This window comes from Zalophus californianus, chromosome 3 (genome assembly GCF_009762305.2).
Source record: "Zalophus californianus isolate mZalCal1 chromosome 3, mZalCal1.pri.v2, whole genome shotgun sequence".
NCBI lineage: Eukaryota > Metazoa > Chordata > Mammalia > Carnivora > Otariidae > Zalophus > Zalophus californianus.
The window spans coordinates 168,934,620-168,958,154 of record NC_045597.1 but is presented as its reverse complement, the minus strand read 5'-3'; the positions used below and the strand labels follow the sequence as shown (position 1 = coordinate 168,958,154).

Here is a 23,535-nt window from a genome sequence, read left to right as displayed (position 1 = left end):
TGATAGAACGGCCATGGTCATTCCATCAGGAAAAACCAGAGTCTTAAGAAAAAAAAAAAAGGCTTAGTTGAAGCCACCCAGGTGTTCCACAGACATATGGCTTCCAGAATTTATCAGCACCCAGTTACATGTATTCTTTAGTGTTATATGAAGCACTTAATTAGCACTATTGGAATAGACATATAAAGCAATACAAGAAAACAATATCTTGCCCTTGTCTACACCCTTCCACTCTTACACCGCACCATTCTGCCCTTTGAACTTTATGCCCAGCATTATTGACACATTGTAGGCAGCTGCACACAAGCCGGAGAATGTTACCTATTATCATACTTAAAACACTACAGCTATAATGCCACACAATAAACCCAAATGTATCTACAGGGCTCATTCCTTCATGAAAAATTTTTAAAAACTGAAGTTGTACAGTCATGCTTTGTGAGACAAACCAGTGAGATGAAGCCGGCTCAGACCAGACCGGAGCAGACACCACAACCCACATGAAGATGCTCTTATTCAATACAAACAGCAAAAACGGTAAATGCACTGAAACTTTCTGGGAGTCCTGGCTAGAGTCTGACTGACCTATCATTCTTTTCATACCACCAGGGAAACAACAGAACTCATCTGCTAATGCCAAAAATTGTAAAGCTCTTAATCCAGTTAGAAATGACTACAACTGAGGACCTTTTCTCTAGCTAGCTGCTTCCCCAATTCAGAACCGTCTAGCAGGTTAATTTCAACACTACAGAAAGTTTCCTCTGGCTGGCCGCACCATGGAGTGGTGACAAGGACAGCTTGAATGTGTTCTGTGCTCAGGCTGCTGGACCTCCTGACTGCTTGCACCCTTCTGTGCACCTTGGTCCTGAGCATGCTGAGACTCAGCCAGCTGAGGATAAAAGGGACCTACCAGCCAGTTGAGAGGCATGTTGTTAACAAGATAATCCATCACATCATCTAAAGACTCCCTCCTGTTCTGCAGCTGCCCCTTGCTGGAAATGAGGAGGCCGTCAGATACTTCCTTAAAGGAGGCAGCATTGCAGAACCGTGAGTCAATGTTAACCAGCCATCACCCCCAAGTGACTGACCTGATCTTGGATGTTCTGTGGTAACCTTGGATATTGGACATCAGGGTGTGGCACATGGTCTGGAGCGGCTGAGTCAGGTTGTGGGCAATAGCAAGAGGACGCGACCCAATGTGTTCAGCACAGTGGGATTCATCTGTATCATCGTGGCCAATGCTTCTCTTCCACTCCACTCAGGAGACAGAGAACTTATCCTGAGCACCTTGAATTTTCTGGTTGGCACTATGCACATTCCTCCTGGCAAATTCAATCAGATTAACAGTGGAATGGAGCTGAGAAATGGTCTCTTTGCTTTTTTGCTTGGCTTCCTTAATCCTGTTGGAAGCCTGCTGGTGGGCACGTGAGTGGAGCTTGATAGACAGGGACCCCAGTCTAATGTAATAACTTGGCTTCTGAACCATCTCAAACCCTTCAACTTTTTTTGCTTCTTTTTCTAGTTCTTTCTCAGTGAGAGGGAGGTACTGGTCCACCAGCAATTCTGATTTGGTGAGCACGTGCTCTATTCTGCTGCTCACCAGCTGCATCATCCCACTTCCCAAGACTGTGTTAATGCTGCCACTGACCATAGACTTGGTCTTCTCTACACTGCCAGTGGTGGTGCTGGCCATGGAATCCTTGGCCCCGGTCACAGTAGTTGTCACATCATCTTTTGCCCTGGTCATAGCACCTCTGGCATTGGCAACAACCTGATGTGTTGCCTGATTCAGAACAGGCATTTTCTCTTCAATCCTATCTAGCCCCTTACAAGCAGAGGTACTGGCAACAGCAATTTGTAGCTCTAGCTTCGGGATGATGGGCAGAGCACTCGTCACAGCCACGGAAATGATGGTCTTCACACCCTTCTCTGCCATCTCTCATGCAGACTTCAAGCACAGGTACTGCTCCTTTGTACTGATATAAGCCAAGAAGACGAGGTCGGATGTGGAGCTCACCAAGATGGGCTACCCGAGTCACCACACTCGGCTGTGGATCAACGGCAACAGATGCCATTTTTCTCCCTGGAGAAAGAAATCAACCAACAGCAGCCCAAATGCCAAGGTCCAGCGAGTCCCATGCGGTCCAAGTTTTTTTTCTTATTTATTTATTAATTTATTTGAGAGACAATGAGTGCAGGGGGGAGGTGCAGAGGGAGCCGGAAAGAGAAAATCTCAAGCAGACTCCCCACTGAGTGCAGAGCCCACCAACCAGACTTGATTTCAAGACCCCATGATCATGACCTGAGCTGAAATCAAAGAGTTGGATGCTTAACTAAGCCCTCCAGGTGCTCAAAAGCAACTGAATTTTTAATATCTACCTCATTTACAGTAAACTTTATGAGATCTTATTTCTAATACTTTGTCCCAGCATTCCTGTGGATTTTTTCACAAAGGCAATCTTTATCTGCTAATAATAATAACTTTTGTACCTCCTATTCAATCTTTATAACTTTTATTTCTTTTCCCAATTTTACCATTCTTTTTTATTTTTAATATTTTATTATTTTTAAGTATCTCTACACCCAACATGGAGCTTAAACTCAGAACACTGAGATCAAGAGTCCCATGCTCTACTGACTGAACCACCCATGCACCCCCAAATTTTACCATTCTAATAACTAGAATTTAATTTTGGATAGAAGTGATACTAGAAAGGAAATTAAAGGCAATACTTCTGAGGTTTCAACATGTATTGTAATATTTACTGCAGATTGTATTGTACACACCCTTTAATGGGTTTATGATGTTCCCTTCTTCTGGTGACTAAAAGTTTTTTATCATGATTGAACTTATATTTTATCAAATGGCCCTTTTATTCTTAATAAATTTTTCCTTACTTTGTTTCATATTGATATAGCGTCATTAGCTTTCCACTGGTTCACTCTTAGCTAACATATTTTACATGTTTTTACTTCCAACCTTCCTAGGTCCTTATGTTTTAAGCATGTCTCTTATAAACAGCTTACAGTTGTTTTTTTTTTAATTTTAGGAGTTTATTTTTGTTTTAGTGGTTTTAATCCAAACAGATAATCTGTCTTTCAACTGGCAAGCTTAACTCATTTACATTCCCTAAGATGTTGTTCATTTATTTGTGTCTTCTTTCCATCTTCTCAAAATATTTTTTCTATTGTTTCTTCAAACTACTTGTACATATATTTGCATAGAAAAAAAATCATTTGTTCATATATAGGAAAATTATGCATTTCTTTTCACTATTTTTTCCCTGCCACCTTACTAAATTGTTGTACAAAATAGTTTCTTTAGGTGATTTCTTAGGTTTCTAGATATATAATAATATCTGCAATTAGTCTCCCTTTCCTTTTCAATTTTTATGTTTATTTATTTATTCTTCTCTTGACTCCAGTAAAATGTTAAATAATAATGGCAATAATGGACAGCACTGTCTTATTCTTTTAAATTTTAGCCATTCGTGTGGGTACATATTTGAAACCTAAACCCAAGTAAAGTCAGGTCAATAGTTATAAATCCTCAGGAAAGTATTTTGTTTTGTTTTTTTTTTAAGATTTTATTTATTTGACAGAGAGACACAGCGAGAGAGGGAACACAAGCAGGGGGAGTGGGAGAGGGAGAAGCAGGCTTCCCGCAGAGCAGGGAGCCCAATGCAAGGCTCCATCCCAGGACGCTGGGATCATGACCTGAGCCGAAGGCAGATGCTTAACGACTGAGCCACCCAGGCGCCCCATTAGGAAAGTATTTTTCTCATACCCAGAGCCAGGTTGAGATACAAAAGCTTCCTTATCACCTACCTGCTTGTACTTGCGGATAAATTTTTTTCTTTTTCTTTATTTTCCTTTTCTTCCTTCTCCTTCTTCGTCTTCTTTGAGATATAATTGCCATAGAACATTATATTAGTTCCATGTGTCCAGGATAATGATTTGCTATATGTATATATTACAAAATGATCACCACAGTAAGTCTAGTTAACATCCATCACCACATAGGTACAATTGATGAGAACTTTTAAGACCTACTCTTCAAGCAACAATAGGCATTTTCTTTGCCTTTTCACTTAGCATGGTAGCCCTTTGAGGGTTCCAATTTAATGCAGGATCTCAGTTTCAACTTCCCACCTTTTAGTTAAACACTTAAATTCAAGCCCATAATTACCAAGATTAGGGAAGCTCCCTTCCTACCTCCAAAGGCAACTACATTTCCAACTCCCACTTACTGTGTTATTTGTTTTCCTCTTCATTTTAGATGGCTGGGCTTTCCTTGACTTCCTTGTAATTCAACTATGAATTTTAATTTAAATTTTTAAGATGTGATATATAGCATAACAAATTTTAAATAAGCCATGAAAATTCTCTTACCCAGTCCATCATCCACCCAGTTCCCACCATTACCCCTCCCCACAAATAACCCCACAAGTAACCACTACTGCTTCTTGTATATCTTTCCAGACTTTCTTTATACTTGTACAATCAAATAAAGGTACCATACCATATACATTATCCTGTATCTTGCTTTTTTTCTCACTTAATATATCTTGGGAGCTCTTTCCACATTAATACATATAGTGCTTCCTCATTTTTATATGGACATGTCACATTATATTGCATGACAGAACATAATTTAATTGATCAATTCCCTACATTTGTAATATTTACATTTTTCCCTATTACAAACTATGTTGCAAAGAATAATGTACCTATAGATCATTTACCGGGTATACCAGTATAGCTATTGGATAAATTCCCCAAATTGTATTACGGGGTCAAAAGATATAGGCATTTGTGATTTTGACAATTATTACTAAATTGTCTTCATTACAGGTTGTAACAATTTGCATTTCCCACCAACAATGCATAATCCTCTTAGAGATACTGCTGCTTACTTAGCAAAAGTCCATGGTGGCAAACTGGACAGGCATGATTAGCTCTGAGTTTGGGCTATATACCAGCTTGTGTAGAGCCACTAAAAAGTTCAGTTGGTTTCTCCTCGCCCTGGTAGACTTCTCTGATCACCCGGCTTCCAAGTCAACTGCCCCTGGGGCTAGAAATGGCTGCAGGTCTCTCTGATGTGCTGCCCAGGTTCTCTGTGGCTCACCCCTTTCTCAAGTTCAGTTTATGCAATGTTCTTTATGTCCACAGTTCTTCAAAAGCTCTAAACACAAATACCATTGCTTTTTTGCCTGTTTATCCAGGTTTCCTCATTAGAGATGAAACAAGGGTCTTCCTCTTACATACCCTATTTGAAAGCTTTCTTGTCTTCTTCTTTTTTTTTTTTTTAAGATTTCAGTTACTTATTTTAGAGAGCATGTGTGTGTGCACGTAAGCAGGGCTAGGCGGGGCAGCGGGGGAGGGGGGAGGGGGGAGTTTCAAGCAGACTCAGCACTGAGCATGGAGCCACTCCAGGGCTCAATACAGGGCTCAATCCCATGACCCTGAAATCATAACCTGAACAGAAATCGAGTCTGGCACCTAACTGACTGAGCCACCCAGGCGCCTTTTCTTATCTTCTTTTTGAAATGAAATGAAATACCTCTAGTGCTTCCCAATAATCATGATACTGGTTTGGGGGCTGAGATAGGATAGTTTATAATTTGAGGGAATATCCATCAATCTCTACTTTATTGAAAATTTTTTTATTCATCAATGTTTGTTGATTTTGTGAAAGACCTTTTAGTATACACAGAGAAAATAAGAAGAAAAATTTTGGAATATATTAGGCATTCTTATGCCAAAGGGAGTCAAGACTGAGGATGGTGCCCAGGACTTAATTATGAGGGTGTCAGAGGTACAGAGGAGATTATATCCTCAATTCTGGTAAATCTAACCATTCCCTGATTAGAAAGGACTGAGAAGGGGGTGCCTGGGTGGCTCAGTTGGTTAAGCGTCTGCCGTTGGCTCAGGTTATGATCTCCAGGTTCTAGGATTGAGCCCCACATGGGGCTCCCTGCTCAGCAGAGAGTCTGCTTCTCTCTCTCTCTCTCTCTCTCTCTCCCTCTGCCCCTCCCCACTGCTTGTTCTTTCTCTCTCTCAAGTAAATAAATAAAATATTAAAAAAAAAAATAGAAAGGACTGAGATCCTGAGCATGAGATAAGAACTTTGGTTTGATGCACTCAAAAATACTGCATCCTGGGGAGCCTGGGTGGCTCAATCGGTTGAGCACTGGACTCTCAGTTTCGGCTCAAGTCATGGTCTCATGGGTCCTGGGAATGAGCCCTGCGTTGGGCTCTGCGCTCAGTGGGGAGTCTGAAAGATTCTCTTCCTCTGCCCCTCCTCCTATGCCCTCTCCCTCTCCCAAATAAATGGGTAAATCTTAAAAAAAACAACGGGGTGCCTGGGTGGCTCAGTCGTTAAGCATCTGCCTTCAGCTCAGGTCATGATCCCAGGGTCCTGGAATCGAGCCCCGCATCGGGCTCCCTGCTCTGCGGGAAGCCGGCTTCTCCCTCTCCCACTCCCCCTGCTTTGTGTTCCCTCTCTCGCTGTGTCTCTCTCTGTCAAATAAATAAATAAAATCTTTAAAAACAACAACAAACAACAAAAAACAACAACAACAACACACTGAATCCCAAATCCTCCCGAATCCTCTGGGCCCGCAGAAGTGGCCCACTCTTCAGTTAAAAACACTAATACTTAATGAAAAAGAGGCATTTCTGTAGGCCTGACTCACTGCCCTCCAGCTCATCTACTCTCTCTCCACCCTTCCTCCCTCCTTAATTCACCCTTTATAGCTTCCAGTCCTGCATTAAATCGTGGGGAGTTTACAACACAAGAGAATGACTTTCTTCCTGTGTGAAGAGAACACTAATCCCATTAACTGCTGTTTAAATAATGTCACTTGTTATTTAAGAGTAGAATGACTCATTGAACCAGCCTTACAGACTTAGAATCCACACCAGATCTTAACGGTTCAAGGTAGAAGTGACAAGAAATGACAGATTTTTCCATAAACTATTTCATGGCTATTTCATGACTGTAAAGTGACCATATTTTCAACCACTTAATGAGCCATAGCTTCTATCAATATTCAAGTGAGATGTTGCTTCCACATCTAATCTATTGATGCTGTGGTCTGAATGTTTGTGGCCTCCTCCCTCCACAAAATTCATATATTGAAATCCCAACCCAATGTGATGGTAATAGGAGATGGGGCCTTTGGGAAGTGCTTTGGTCATAAGGGTGGAGCTCTCATAAATGGGATTTGTGCCTTTATTAAAAGAGGCTCCAGAAGGATCTCTTGTCCCTTCCACCATGTGAGGATAGAATGAGAAGTCTGTAACCTGAAAGAGAGACCTCACCTGACTGTCCTGGCACCCCCATCTTGGACTTCCCACCTCCAGAACTGTGAGAAATAAATTTCTGTTGTTTATAAGCTACCCGATCCATGGTATTTTGTTATGGCAGCCTGAACGGACTAAGATAGTTGGCAAACCCTGTCAATTCTATCTCTAAAAATATATATACTGAGAATCCATTCATTTCCTTCCATCCCCACTACATCTGTTTCTGGGCGGTCATCATCTCTCACCTACAAGAGAACAGTAACCTCTTAACTGGGATCCACAGAACCACTCACCAATCCCTTTGCCACAAATATAAAGAATCATTCCACTCCCCTGCTTACAACCCCTCCCTGGCCTCTTCTTCTTTTTTTTTTTTCTTTTTAAAGGTTTTATTTATTTGACAGAAAGACACACAGCAAGAAAGGGAACACAAGCAGGGGGAGTGGGAGAGGGAGAAGCAGGCTTCCCGCTGAGCAGGGAGCCAGATGCGGGGCTTGATCCCAGGACCCCGGGATCATGACCTGAGCTGAAGGCAGACGCTTAACGACTGAGCCACCCAGGCGTGCCCTGGCCTCTTTTTGATCAAATCTTTATCCTGGGTTCAATTAGCAATAATCGCCCTGCCTGACTTGGCCACAGATTGCTGCCCCCTCCCTCCCATCTCACACCACCCTCTCACTCACTCATTACATTGCATTCCAAACACGCCAAATCTTCAAGCTGTTCTCCCTCCAGGCGTTCCCTCCAGGCTTTGTTCCTGCTCTTCTCTCTGCCTGGAAGGTAGAGATGATCCACAAAAGGAAAAACCGTCTGCTACTCTATTTTGTTATCTCATATATCTTTTTACTTTAACCAAGAAATAATGTATCCATTGAGAATCCACATCTCAAAACTAATGGGATAGGTGAGAAAGAAAAATGGGAGGTGGAGGAGGAGTACTGTAGACCATGCTGTATCACAGCAGGCTAATGAGCATGTATTTAGTATTGGATGGGCAAGATAAGGAGCAAGAAAATAAGCCCCTACCCCTCCAGCCTCCTCTTTTTCTCACTTGAGAGAGATTTAAGAGCCGTGAACTACAGGGAACTTCTCTTCAGGCTAAAGTGCTAGCCAATACATGACTGTGCTCCCTCATTTATAAATGTACACATTTTAAAGCTGTCATGTTTAATGTCATTTTCCTGCTAAAATCAATGATGAGACCACTGGTAAAGAAAATAAAAAAAAGAATTAGACCAGTGGTTGGTCTAATAATGGAGTGATTCTAGATGATTCTAGATGGAGCAGGAAACTGAATTAGGCATGAATAGGTTTATTCACAAGCATCTACCTTCCTAGAACTATGTTTCAGGGAAATGCATTACTTAACCCTAATTATTGGATCTTTATAATTCTGACAGCTTTCAAAACAAGAATTCTATAGCTTCATATTTCAGGAACAAAATCTGCATTATTTATTTTCTATAGCTGTAATTGCCGTTTTACTCTTGATTCAAGTCAAAAGAAAGATCATACAAGTGCGGAGCATGAAATAAGAAGGCACACTTCTAGCCTGGCCAGCTTGTTGAGTTCCCACTGAAAATGAGTGAAGCAAGTACCACCAGGATTCTAACAGAATTCTAAATTTTCAGTATATATTAAGCAGGTTCTCCAGAGAAATAGAAACAGTAGTATGTATATCTATATCAATAAGAAATAGGCTCATGTGATGATGGAATAGAAGGAAACAATGGAATAGAAGGAAAAGTAGATAAGCACCCACTGTAGATATTCAGCATTTATTCACTCACGTAGTAAGTATTCATTGAACACTTAACCATACACAAGACAAATGTGGCAGTGAATAAGACAAGACAATGCTGCACTCATCAGAATTCTATTAAAAAAGATACTTTATAAGTATAATGGCTAACATTTCTTTGCTACTGATTATGCACCAGATCCTATGATAAATGTTTTATTCACATGCATTTCTCATTTACTCTTCACCAGTGTAAATTAATCCTCATATTTTAAAAAATTACATGTGAAGGAAATGCAGTAGGCTAAACAATGGCTTCCCAAAGATGTCCCTGTCCTAATCCACAGAACGTGTACATACGTTAATTTATGTGGTAAAATTATTGCAGAAATGATTAAGAACAGTGGATTCTGGATTCCAGGTGAGCCCAATGTAATCACAAAGGTCCTTCCTTATAGGAAGGAAGAGGATCCAACTCATTAGTAGATATAAAGACAGAAGCAGAGTGCAGTGGATGAAGAGGCCACGAACCAAGAAATGAAGGCAATCTTGAGGATGAAATAGGTGAGGAAACAGATCTCTCCCTAGAGGCTCCCATGCCTGTCAACATCCTTGAATTTAGCCCAATGAAATTTACTTGTCTTTGGACTTCTGGAAGGGTAAGGTAATAAATCTGTGCTCTGTTAAGCCACTAAATTTGTGCAAATTTGTTATGCCAGCAAAAGGAAACTAATACAGGAAGACAGAACTTTAAGGAGGTGGGTGCTGTAAACCACTGGTTCTCGATTTGGGCTCTACCTTCCAGTGACCAATTCATGAAATCTTCTATGGGAGCAGGTTATTTTGAATATGTTCCTCAAGTTCCTCCAATACACATTTGAGTAAAAGCTTTTGATGGGTAAATGAGAGCTCAGCACTCTCTCTTAAAATTTCGTGCAGGACATAGACCTTCCAGGCAAAAACAACATTCCACTGCATGCGTTTCCCTGATTATTTATAACTTCCCCTACCAACTGCCTTTAAACATTGTAACTAAGTATACTGAAGAGAAAGTCAAAATTCTAAAAAGTGCAATTTTACAAAGAGGTTTTTACCACTTCGTAGATTTACCTCTTCATAGATCACAGATGGAGGCACATTGCCAATGCAAGTTTCCCCCCACTTTTTGTGTTTGCATTAGGCCACTTGGCTTTTATAAAAGACCCAACATCAGTACTTGTTTTCACTAACTGAAAGAAATCAGAAAAGGATTTTCACTTTTATGATGAAAGGTGAAAAGCGAAAATAGCATTGTTTTGCAGCGAGCTGTGATTGAACAGATGCACACCCCATGCAGCTAGAGAGCTCCCCAAGTTCCTTCCCCAGGGATCACACAGCAGCTCACCATCAAGTGCTATAGATTTGAACTGCGTCTGTGAGCATCTGTGCTTTATCACAATGTATTTTGTGCATCCTTTAGCAAGGTGTGTCCTAAGGTATCAAATAAGCCTAAGAGAGGTTATTTTTGGGGGTTGGGGAATGCTCAAAATTTTTTGCATATAAATTAATAGTTATTGCTTCTATCTCGCTCATAGGAATATGCTATTTTTGAATAGTGGGGGAAACTTGTATTCTTTAAGACTTTTTGACTTTGCATTTTATCTTTTGTACATATCTAAAACTCTCAGTCTTTTTGTATGTTTTTTGATATTTAATTACGAAAAAACAAAACCCCCCTATCTGTATAGGTCCTTCTATACTCCACCTCTGTATATCTCAAAGTCCTTATGAATCCATTCATTCTTCCTTTATTAGATCACTTACTCACTTGGACTCAACGAAATCATCGAATGTTTAGCAAGTGCAAGACTCCCCTCTACACATTCTTTGTACTCGTGGAGATAAACAGACAAATAAGAACTAGTCCTTACCATCAAGAAACTTATTTCCTGAATGGTTTATCTGCAATTTGTAAATACTTTTATAGCTGCACCTTTTACATGAGATTACAATTGTTTATCTCTGTGTCTCTCCTAAGACAGCTCTTGTGGGTAAGGAGCAGGTCATATTCACCTTTATATCTGTGGCATTCAATAACTATGTGCTTTCATATGTTCCTGATTGAATGAATGAACCTAAAAGGAGACTAAGGTAAACACACAGAAAATCCACTCTACACATCAAAGAGAATATGGAAAATCATATTTAATTGGGAGGATTTACCAGATGGAGATGGTGGATATGGCAGTGTCAGGGCTGTAAGGTCACTAACCTTTTTTTTTTTTTTTTTTTCCACCTGAACACAAAGGAAGACAGTATTTTCTAGCCTTCTCAATCTTGATGGGGAGATGTGAGGCCATGTGGGGTCATGTGACTAGTTATGGCCCATGGGACATGAGTCAAAGGAATAGGCTACTCCCAGGCTCAGCCCCTGAAGTCAGTCTCCACTTAAATTTTCTGCTCCTTTTTTTTTTCTTCTTCTTCTTTCTCAACAACCCTAGAGCTCACAAATCAAAGACCCTGGTGTTATAAAATGGAAAGATCTGGGTACCTAAATGTCTGCATGTAGTCAACCGCCTCTCTCCTTACCACTTTCATTAAGAATTGTGATATAAGCAAACATTAAACTTTTATTGTATTGAGCTCTTGAAATGTTGGGATTGTTTATTAAAGTAGTTAGGCTCTGGCTCATACAGAAAAGGATGGCTTTCCAGGCAAAGGGAGCCATGGAAACAAAAGCAAAAAGGAAGGAAAAGATATTAAGTGGTTGCAAAGTTTAAGAAAGAAAAGAGTCTCTCTCTCTCTCAAAAAAAAAAAAAAAAAGGAGGGGAGAGAAGGGCACCTGGGTGGCTCAGTTGGTTAAACGTCTGCCTTTGGCTCTGGTCATGATCTCAAGGTCCTGGGATCCAGTCCAGCGTCGGGCTCCCTGCTCAGCGGGGAATATGCTTCTCCCTCGGCCCCTCCCCCCACTCATGCTCTCTCTCTTTCTCTCTCTCTCTCTCAAAAATAATTTTTTTTAAAAAATCTTTAAAAAAAAGAAAAAGAAAGAAAGAAGAATCAGAAGAAATCAACCCTAATGAAAAACAGAGTCAGATGCTAGGAGGGCTTTGACTGATGAACTAATCTGAAAGAAAATGAAGAGCAATAGTTTTCTAAAAGTGACACAATCGTGACACAATCAAAATAGTATTTTAGGAAGTATAACTTAGCAGCAGTGCAATCTGGATAAAACTTTAAGTTCTTTTGATGAGATGAAATGACGACTCAAGTTAGATTTTCAGAAAAGAGAATTTACTAACTCCCATAGCTAAGAAGTCAGGCATAGCTGGATTGAGGGGTTCAACAAGACTCTGGACTCCATCTCTCTCTCTAGATTACTCAGCTTTCCCCTCTAATGGTTTTATTTGCAAGACATGATGTTCCCCAGTGACTCCAATCTTACTTTCTATTTACATCAAGTCCAGCAGAATGAGATTCTCTTTCCCAACTCAGAAATGAGTTTATTTTTAGAAAGCATGATTAACATGTGCAGCTCAAAATAAACCCTGTGCTTGGGTCCAGAGCACATGCTCTGGGCTGCAAGAGAATAGAAACTGTTGGTGAGGAAAATTTGGGGGAGGAAAATTTTTCCTTTTTTCCCTTCTATATTCTTTGGCTGATCTAATAATTAAACTGACATAATACAGACCAACAGAAGAAAATTTTAATTTCATACATATGGGAGCTCATAAAAATGAGACTCAAAGAAGTAACCAAAGCAGGCAGCTTTTATACCTTTTAGACAAACAATAAACTTGTGAAGAATCAACAATAAAAAGAAGTTGGGGTTTGGGGTAGCACCTTAATGAAGCAGTAACAAGGCCTGTTTATACAGCTTTCTCAGACCTGAATTTCCTACCTCGGACAATAAGGATGCTTTCTGGAGGCACCTTCTGGCTGCAGGGAGGGTAGCCTTCACAAGAGAAATTTATTTCCTGCTTTCAGGGGGGCAAAGGATGGTCAGGGTGTCCTTCTGGTACCAGCGGTTTCAGTAACTTTGACTCAAAATAATCAATATGCTGGGCACCTGGGCAGCTTTGTCAGTTAAGCCTCTGCCTTCGGCTGAGGTCATGATCCCAGAGGCCTGGGATCCAGTCCTGCATTGGGGTCTCTGCTCTGCAGGGAATCTGCTTCTCCCTCTGCCGCTACCCCCACTCATTCTTTCTCTCTCAAATAAATAAATAAATAAATAAAATCTTTAAAAAAAATCAATATGCCAAAGCATATTTAGGGGCAGCCTGCCCTGAACCCTATAATATCCATTATTCATTGCAGCAGTAATGCTGTGTAACAAAGAACTAAAGAGCTTCAAAAGCCTACAATGATAAGCATTATTGCTCACATGCCTGGGGTCTGCTGGGAGTTGGCTGTAGGAAGGCTCTGGTCCTTCTCAAGGGCTTCCATGGCATAGCAGGAGTGCAAAAGAGGAATCAGAAACATTGAAAACTTCTTGAAGCTTTGATTCACTTTCTCATAATTCTATTGGCCAAAGAAAATCACATAGGTTGGGGACATAAATTTCAACTTTATAGGAGAAACCCCAAAGTTACATACTAAAGGGTATAATACAGAGACCACTGAAGCAAACAATCTACCACACCCATGAATATCCCATGGGCAGAGTGGGAGAGAGATGGTATTCCAAGGAAAACATGAATGCTATTAATGGAAAAAGTGGTGGATAGATTGTGGTTAGCAAAGTCAACAGATGACCACTTCTGGCATGATAAAATACAAACTAATACAGAGTTTTTGAAAGTGTGAATGTAAAGAAAGCAATGTCTGAAAAATGTTAGAAGTAGAATCATTAGTATTTGATGACTGTATTTAGAAGTGAGAGAAACTGGGGGTGTCTGGGTGGCTCAGTCATTAAGTGTCTGCCTTTGGCTCAGGTCATGATCCCAGGGTCCTGGGATCAAGCCCCACATCAGGCTCCCTGCTCAGCGGAAAGCCTGCTTCTCCCTCCCCCACTCCCCCTGCTATGTTCCCTCTCTTGCTGTGTCTTTCTCTGTTAAATACTTTAAAAATATATAAATTTTTTAAAAAGTGAGAGAAAATGGCCCACAGATTCACACCTAAGTGGACTAGAGAACATGGCACTTGGGAAAGTTGCAGGGGAAGGGGAGTGAAGGAAATGGTAAGTTTGGTTTTAAACATAGTGAATAGATTGGTGAAGTAAAAGAAAAGAAAACTGAAGTGGAAGGGGATAAATGGAATATGTTCATCTAGCTGAGTTTGAAGTATAAAAACTTTCCTTTGAGTCCAAATTTTCAGAAGTGCACTTTGAATTTCATCTCAGGTCTGTATAGCCAGACCTGAGATGATACTAATCATTTTTATTCCAAAGATACCTTCTGGTATCTTAGAAATGAGTTTCTAGAAAAATCATTAGTATTTTGTTTCTACTAACAAGAACAATTATGCTCCACCAGTATCATAATATCCTGAAGCGCCCAATATCATGTGATTTTTTTTTCAGGATAGCAATAAGAAAATATTTAACTCAATTCAATTCAGCATTCATGGCATGTTTATTTTGTTGGTGTCTGATTCCCTTTAAATGAGAAATCAGGGTACAGATTTTATTGTGAACCTGTATTAATCAGGATTTTTTTTAACCAGAACATCTCTACCCTGTGACCATCAAGATAAGTGGCAATCTGATATTACCTTTTTAAAAATAGATGTCTTTAGTTAGGATAGCTTTCTGCGCATTCTACAGTTAATACTCTAAGCAGTTTCTTGTATCAGATTTTCTTTTCTCTCTTCTGCAGGTGTGATTTCAGCCTCTTCTTTTTAGTTCTACCCTCAAAGCAGTAGATCAACTTGCTTCTAGAGAATTTATCAATACAGGTAGTTCAGAGAGATTAAGAGGAAGAACATGGGATGCAGAATCAGACAAGCTGGGTCACCTGCTAGTTATGTGACTTTAGGGGAATCACTTAATCTTTCTGTGCCCCAGTTGCATCAAAGTACTTCTGCCTTTCATGTCTCACCAAAGGGCTATCAAACCCAGATGCCTTCCTAATCAGCAAAGTGAATATCAGAAAAATATTTTCATTGGTAAAATTAATGACTTGCTCATCATCATAATCATTAATCAGATATCATTGGGAAAATTAGTGGTGTTCAAGATACTTATGGCTGAAATATATCAGAAGTGCTTCCCACACTTAACAAAGAGCTAGCTTTTTTATTTTGTAGTATGAACTGTTTTGTCCTTGCTTGCAAATACATGTTTAATAAATGTCTGTATAAGGGGTAAAATTTTGTCTAAAACTTGCTTTTATTATAATCTATCATCAAAGTGTGGGGAAATGGACAACCTTCACCCACCTCAAACTTTTCCATGGTTACTGTTATCTGACAAAGAGAATGTTAAGGGTTGTATGTGGCCAAATAAAGTCCATTTGCAACAGTAGTTACACTGAGTAAATATTTTCGAAATAAAGTATAAACAATTAGTTTCTAGTTTCAAAAGTCATAAAATAGAGACCATGTTTAGTACCCCCAATAATACTAATTTTATTTTATTTTTTCTTAAGATTTTATTTATTTATTTGAGAGAGAGAGAATGAGAGACAGAGAGCATGAGAGGGAAGAGGGTCAGAGGGAGAAGCAGACTCCCTGCCGAGCAGGGAGCCCGATGTGGGACTCGATCCCGGGACTCCAGGATCATGACCTGAGCCGAAGGCAGTTGCTCAACCAACTGAGCCACCCAGGCGCCCCAATAATACTAATTTTAGATGATGAGCCAATATTTGCTGCTATTGTAATTTTAAGGGACTTTACTTGCCAGCAATTTAAATATATTATTCGTGATCAAAGTTCAGTACAACAGGTAGCATAAATTATTTTAGCTTTTAAGAACCAAGCAAAAAATACATATGGCTAAATTCATCCCTTGACTGTATTCTTGTTTAAATTCTAAAATCTGGGGGCAGGTGGGTGTCTCAGAGGGTTAAGCATCTGCCTTCGGCTCAGGTCATAATCCCAGCGTCCTGGGATCAAGCCCCATGTCAGGCTCCCTGCTCAGAGGGGAGTCTGCTTCTCCCTCTGCCTCTTCCCCTGCTTGTGCTCTCTCTCTCACACTCTCTCTCACTCTCTCAAATTAATAAATAAAATATTTTTTAAAAATAAATTCTAGGCTGCCTGGGTGGCTCAGTTGGTTAAGTGACTGCCTTCAGCTCAGGTCATGATCCTGGAGTCCCGGGATCGAGTCCCACATCAGGCTCCCTGCTTGGCAAGGAGTCTGCTTCTCCCTCTGACCCTCTTCCCTCTCGTGCTCTCTATCTCTCATTCTCTCTCTCTCTCAAATAAATAAATAAAATCTTTAAAAATAAATAAATAAATAAATAAATTCTAAAATCTGGGATCATAAGAATGGGGTATTAACTTAATGGAATAATGATTTCTTGTGCAACTCCCAGGGACCAGGAAAATTGCCCTCCATAATAGGAAAAAAGTTCAAAGGTATTAAAAAAGAAAGAACTCATATTTTTCCCCACTGGAATTCAATTATTAAACTCTAGGGATGTTTTTAGTAGAGCTTTAATTTTGCAATAGTACGCTAGGAGAAATGTCACCTCTAAAGCAATTTTATACAGCTTTGGATCAAGGTATGATATGTCTTATGTACCTTAGACGTTGAGATACAGAGATAGATCTTATTTAATTGAGTGAAACTTCAAATCTAATTACCTTCGTATTTATGGCTTGCTTTATATATCATGAAGATACTTTGCTAAATATCCCCAAAGGTATACTTTAAATTGAGAAACTGGGACAATATTTACCAATTCTTTGACTGTCAGTCTCAGAAAGTAATGTGCTAGAATTTTTATTAGCTGCAAACACCACATATTGTAGCATAGATAATCTGTATTTCACCCAGAAGTAGCTGGGTGAAAATGTCACAACGCAAAGATTATTTTCTCTCTCTCTCTCTCTCTCTCTCTCTCTCTCTCTCTCTCTCTCTGTGTGTGTGTGTGTGTGTGTGTGTGTGTATAATAAACCACTTTTACCCTCTAGATAATCAAAGAAAATCCCTGGGATTTCTCTCTGCTGTTTTCTCCCTTTCAGCTAGGCCTAACAACCACCATCGATCTGTAGATTCTACCCAGTGTGACTGAGACAACAGCAAACTACAGACCTTAAGCAACCAGCAACCAGTCAGAGTTCAGGAAGCTCTCATTAGCGGGCAAGTACAGAGTAACTCCTGTAGCTTATGCAAGCTTTGGGGGCTCTTCTTCCTCCATGAGCACTGCTAATGAAATTTGTCCTGGGATGCCAGGATTTACCCCTTGAATCACAGCAGGCAGCTCCTAGGAGATATTCTTTTATCCATTCTTCTCTCTCTATGCCACTGGCTGGTATCAAAGTCCTTCACATATTCTTTCCTTCTTTCTTCAGTGGAAAGAACCCTAATGTCCCTGGAACAAGGAAGGCCTGGGCTTGCATTTTCAGGCAGGGGTGAGCCGTTTTTTTTTTTTTTTACCACTTTTCCCCACAACAATGAAGTCTTCTTCATCCACTCAACATTTCCAAGCCCTAGCCCCAACACAGGCCATAGGTTCTAAAAATTCCATTTTGGAAGACAGACAGTTGAATGTTAGGAGGCTTCAGCTACCCCCAAAATGAGAAAGTTAAGAAGAAAATGTTTTAAGGATAATAGTGTTTACTATGAGCCAGGTGATTTATAAACATTTCATTTAGCTTCACCAACAATCCTCTGCAGCATCCCTATTTCACAGTTGAGAAAACTGAGATCTGGGATAAGCAACCTGCCCAGGGTTCTACAGATAGTATTTTCTAGAGTAGATAGAGCCCATTCACTCTTCTATAGTTTCTCTTAACACACTCTCCACCTCTCTCTCTCCTCTGTCTTCCCCTCAAGGTCCCCTAGCCCCAATCTCCTTTTCAAAATCAAAGTTCAAGATAATTAAAACAGTAGGTAATTACCTCATGAACAGACACAGGACTTATCTCCATTTCACTATCAGCACCTGATTTACTTTTATTGATTTATTGTTTACCTCCATAGACAAGAACCACAGGGTTAAGAAACATGTTTTTTTCATTTTTGTCAATGAATGAATGGACAAGCAGAATAATGGACTAGAAAGTCTAGAAATATATCCAAATATGTAAGGGAATGCAAATGATACAGGTGGCATCAGTAGAAAAGATTATTATTCAATAAATGGTCCTGTGAAAAATGTTTAGTCATCCGAGGAAAAAAAACGTAGCATTATGACAAAATATAGTTTTCATAGAGATCAAAGATTTACATATGAAGAAAACGAATCTATAAAAATTCTAATGAAAACCATGGAAGAAATTTTCTGGGGTTACAGATGGGGGAACTCTTATCTATTCCTTTAAGACACTGCAGTTCTTTGCTAGTTAATAAAATGGCATTACACTCTATTGTTGGGAATGTGTATATGTTTACGCGTATATGTGTACCTAGAGTAAAGGGAGTGGGGGTCAATCGATAAGTAAAAACATGAGAAAGGGGTGATAATTTCTTGAACAGGAGACAGATGCCTCTCTTAGATTGAAGGGAACAATGAACAGGCATGACAATAAATTTGAGAAGGGACATAAAAAGTTGAAGGAGTTCCCAGAAGATGGAGGTTAAGTGCAGGACTGCCAATTTTATAAAAATAAATAACGTTCTTGAGGGACGCCTGGATGGCTCAGCCAGTTAAGCATCTGCCTTTGGCTCAGGTCATGGGATGGAGCCTTGTGTCAGGCTCAGCAGGGAGTCTGCTTGTCCTTCTCCCTCTGCCCCTCCCCCCACTTATGCTTTCTCTCTCCCTCAAATAAATTAAATCTTTAAATAATAAATGAATAAATAAATAAATCTATCTCTTGATTTAGATGCACATAATTCATGGTTCAAATGGTTTCAGTCCATAAGCTGACACTCAACACTATTAGTTTGCAATTATAGATTAATTTGACCAAATATTTTCTGTTAAGATTCCTATCCCCTAAGAAGTGTATGCTAGAGAAGCAACCTTCCCAGTTTAAGATGAGGCTTTAGCAGAGATATTCTCAGTCGTGATATTCAGGTTTCTATAGGAATTATGTCACATTTATCTACAAATAAAGCTTTAAAAAGTTGTCAAAATGAAGGGCATCTGGGTGGCTCAGGTGGTTAAGCATCTGCCTTCAGCTCAGGTCATGATCTCCAGGACCTGGGATCGAGCCCTGCATCAGGCTCCCAGCTCAGCGGGGAGTCGGCTTCTCCCTCTTCCTCTGCCTCTCCCCCTGCTTGTGCTCTCTCTGTCTCTCTCTCTCTTAAATGAATGAATAAAATCTTTAAAAAGAATTGTCAAATTGAGACCAGGTCCAGTTACTATGGATATATATATTTTTAAATTCAAGTTAGCTAACATATAATGTTAGTATTGGTTTTAAGAGAACAATTTAGTGATTCATCACTTACATATAACACCCAGTGCTCAACCCAACAAGGACCCTCCTTGATGCCCATCACCCTTGATGTCCATCCCCTCACCCACCTCCCGTCCCTCAACTCTGTTTGTTCTCTATATTTAAGAGTCTGTATGGTTTGCCTCCCCCTCTGTTTTTATCTTACTTTGTTTTTCTTTCCCATCCCCTAGGTTCATCTGTTTTGTTTCTTAAATTCCACATGAGTGAAACCATATGATATGTCTTTCTCTAACTGATTTATTTCACTTAGCATAAAACACTAGTTCCATCCACCTTGTTGCAAATGGCAAGATCTCATTCTTTTTGATCGCTGAGCAATATTCCATTATATATATATTATGTGTGTATGTATATATATACATACACACACACACACATACATCTTTATCCATTCATCTGTTGATGGATATCTGGGCTCTTTCCATAATTTGGCTAATGTTGATAGTGCTGCTATAAACATTGGAGTGCATGTGCTCCTTTGAATCAGCATTTTTTAAAATTTTTTTATTTATTCATTTGAGAGAGAGAGAAAGCATGAGCAGGGGGAGGAACAGAGGGAGAAGCAGGCCCCCAGCTGAGCATGGAGCCTGATGCGGGGCTCGATCCCAGGATGCTGGGACCACGACCTGAGCCGAAGGCAGATGCTTAACGACTGAGCCACCCAGGCGCTCCTAAGCCTTCCTAATTTTTTTCTAAGCTCCTCTAGCGCCCAGATCTTTAATTCCCTTCTGCTAAGTCCCAGACCTCCAAATTTAAGGTATATGCCCTAACTGGAACATTCCTTGATTACTCTGGCCCTAATTTACATTTCAACCCAATTAATAAAAGCATGCCAAGGAGAACTCTCAAGTAAAAAATGTGACTTATTCGTGCCAGGGAGATAAAATGACTCAAAACCTTCATGAAACATTTGGCAATCTGACTAAATTAGTTCTGCATTCAGAAGCACGTTTTTCTTATTTCACAAAATGAAAAATACTAACTTATGAAACATTCTAACTTTACAGTGGAGAGACCTGTTGGACACCATCTTAACCAAGTTAAAATATTAAAATTAAGGTGATTCAAATTAACCTCACCAAGAATGGCACAAACTAGCATCGGGGATGTTCTAATGCAATATACTGAGAAGGACATCACATTACTTATGTACCCATTCTGCCATAAGGAAACCTCAAAAACCAAACTAAGTTATTTCTAAAAATACCTGGCTTTTACTCTTCAAAAAATGTCAATGTCAAGAATTATCAGACAAAAGGAGCTGTGCCAGGTGAAAGAGTAGTAGGGAGACAAGATAACAAAATATTCTGCATTAGACTTACCAGAAGTTCAGAAATAACCAAAGCAAAACCAGTGAATCACTGAAGTAATTAGTAAAAGTTTCTTCTGCACACACGAAAAACAGTTCACAAATGGGAAGCACTCCAACCAAAATATGGAATGAGGCTCAGGGATTTCTCACTATAAAGCAGCTTAACAGTAGACACCCCCTGATCCAGTGTCACTTTCCACAGTTTCAGTTGCCTGCAGTCATCCCCAAGATCCAGAATCAGACCATTCTCCTTCTGACAGTTCCTCAGAAGGTCAATAGTAGCCTAATTCTACATCACAATGCCTCCTGTCATTCACCTCACCTCATCTATATTACATAGGAATTTTAGCATCTCACATTGTCACAAGAAGAAAAGTGAGTACAGTACAATAAGATCTTGAGAGATCACAATCACATAACTTTTTTATAGTATATTGTTATAATTACTCTATTATTTTTGGTAATCTACTATGCCTAATTCATAAGTTAGGCTTTATCATAGTGAAAGAGGACTTTAACTGCCTCCATTTTGACCTCAAACTTTCTAGTTGGGTTCTTCTTTTCAGCTTGTCTCTAGGCTCAGGCAGAAGACCCTGGGAGCAAAGCATCTCCTCATGGGAATCCAAACTACCCTCTCAAAAATAAGGACTGCCCTGAACCAGCAAGACCCCAACTGTGATTGACTCTTAAGAAAATGATCATTTGGTTTACACTGCTACCTGCAAGTACCCACCCACATTTGCCCCACATTTTCCTTATATAAACCTGGGAAGTATTTTCAGCACTTTGGAGACAGTCTTTAAGATGTTAGTCTGCTGTCTTCCTGGTGTTGGCTTTCCTGAAATAAATTACTTTGTTTCACCATCACTAGTTTCTCTGCCTTTGAATTTTGTCAGCAGCAAGTGGATGAACCTGGTCTGTTTGAGTCGCCAGGAGCCAAATGCTCTGGCAACCATGCATTCTGGGGTACAATAGTATGTATAGCAAACAAAACAAAGCAAAACAAAAACATAGGATATATATATGGTTTGGTGCTTCCATGGTTTGGGGCATACATTGGGTGGGGGTGGAGATTGGGGGGCTGGGTCTTGGAACGTATCCCTAGCAGATAAGGGGGTTGGGACTACTGTATGGTGAGGAAGCCAGTAATTATTCTTCACAGTGATTAGTTATTAGTTATTAGAATTTTTCTAAATGAGAGGGAACTGGTCTTCATATCAATCTTGGGGAAGTAGTATAAGTAAGAAATGACCCAGGTCAAGTTAGTTTTGCAGAATAAGCTAAATTCAGTGATGCAGAACTGTTGGAGTTTGGAGCCAACATGGCCAAGAAAGAATTCTTGAGGGGTCTTCAGTGCAAAAAAGGTGGTTTTATTAAAGCATGGGAATAGGACCCATGGGCAGGAAAGAGCTGCACTGGGGTTGTGATGGGTGACTGATTATATACTTTCAAATTGGGAGGGGGTTAGGGCTAGCCTAAGTCCCTAAGGAATTTTGGAAACAAGGTTTCCAGGACCTTATGGGGGCTAGCTATTGTTAGGAAAAGGTCATTTATTACTGTTCAGTAAACCCTCAGTCATGAGACCCTTCAGATGAATATCGGTGGGCTTGGAGGATGACTAACATGTATCTTGTGTTGGTAGAGCTAAAGAAAGTTTCCAAAGGAATTTTTAATATGTTAAAGAAAACTTGGGCGCCTGGGTGGCTCAGTTGGTTAAGCGACTGCCTTCGGCTCAAGTCATGATCCTGGAGTCCCGGGATCGAGTTCCGCATCAGGCTCCCTGCTTGGCAGGGAGTCTGCTTCTCCCTCTGACCCTATCCCCTCTCATGTGCTCTCTCTCTCTCTCATTCTCGCTCTCAAATAAATAAAATCTTAAAAAAAAAAAAAAAGAAAACTTACAGGATCCTGGGGTGTTGGGAACATGTTGAGCTAAGATTGCCTTTTGCCCTTAGCAAAGTTTTTGTTTTGTTTTTTAGGGAACGCTTCATGAATTTGTGTGTCATCTGTGCACAGAGGCCACACCAATTTTCTCTGTATCGTTCCAATTTTTGCACAAGGGCTGAGGAAGTGAGCACGCCCTTAGCAAAGTATCAACATCTGGGCGGCTGAACTCCCAGAGGAAAGTCACTCTACCTATTTCAAGGACTTGTCAATGAGCTGTAGGCAGTAAGGAAATTTAATTTTTTTCTTTTGCTTTTATTTCCCACATCATTCAGCTTTGTGACTGAACTGGTTTTGCCTGCTCAGGCAATTTGCAGGTGCATCTCCATTTTTTATTTTATCAGATTTAATGGTATTGAACGGAAATTATTAGGACATTTGTTGAAATTAGAATATGGATGGTAGATTACTTAAGAATATCTTTTTAAAGATTTTATTTATTTGAGAGAGAGAGAGAGGAGGGGGAGGGGCAGAAGGAGAGGGAGAAACAGACTCCCCACTGAGCAGGGAGCCTGATGTGGGGCTCAAATCCCAGGACCCTGGGATCATGACCAGCTGAAGGCAGTCGCTTAACTGACTGAGCCACCCAGGTGCCCCTATTTATTATTTTTTAAAGTAAACTCTACTCCCAATGTGAAGCTTGAACCCACGATCCGAAGATCGAGTTGCACGCTCTATCGACTGAGACAGCCAGGTGCTCAAACCCTGATATATTATTCTTAAATAGGGGTGCCTGGGTGGTTCAGTA

The 23,535-nt window shown here is 40.1% G+C and overlaps 1 non-coding gene and 1 pseudogene across 1 annotated transcript; both read right to left on the bottom strand.

Moving 5' to 3' along the window:
• Positions 1-663: 663 nt before the first annotated feature.
• On the bottom strand, positions 664-2,075 carry LOC113920308 (annotated as a pseudogene).
• Positions 2,076-22,814: 20,739 nt separating this feature from the next.
• Positions 22,815-22,921, bottom strand: LOC113921161. The gene has a single exon (XR_003519560.1). It is a non-coding gene; the product is annotated as a U6 spliceosomal RNA (small nuclear RNA).
• Between the last annotated feature and the right edge of the window lie 614 nt (positions 22,922-23,535).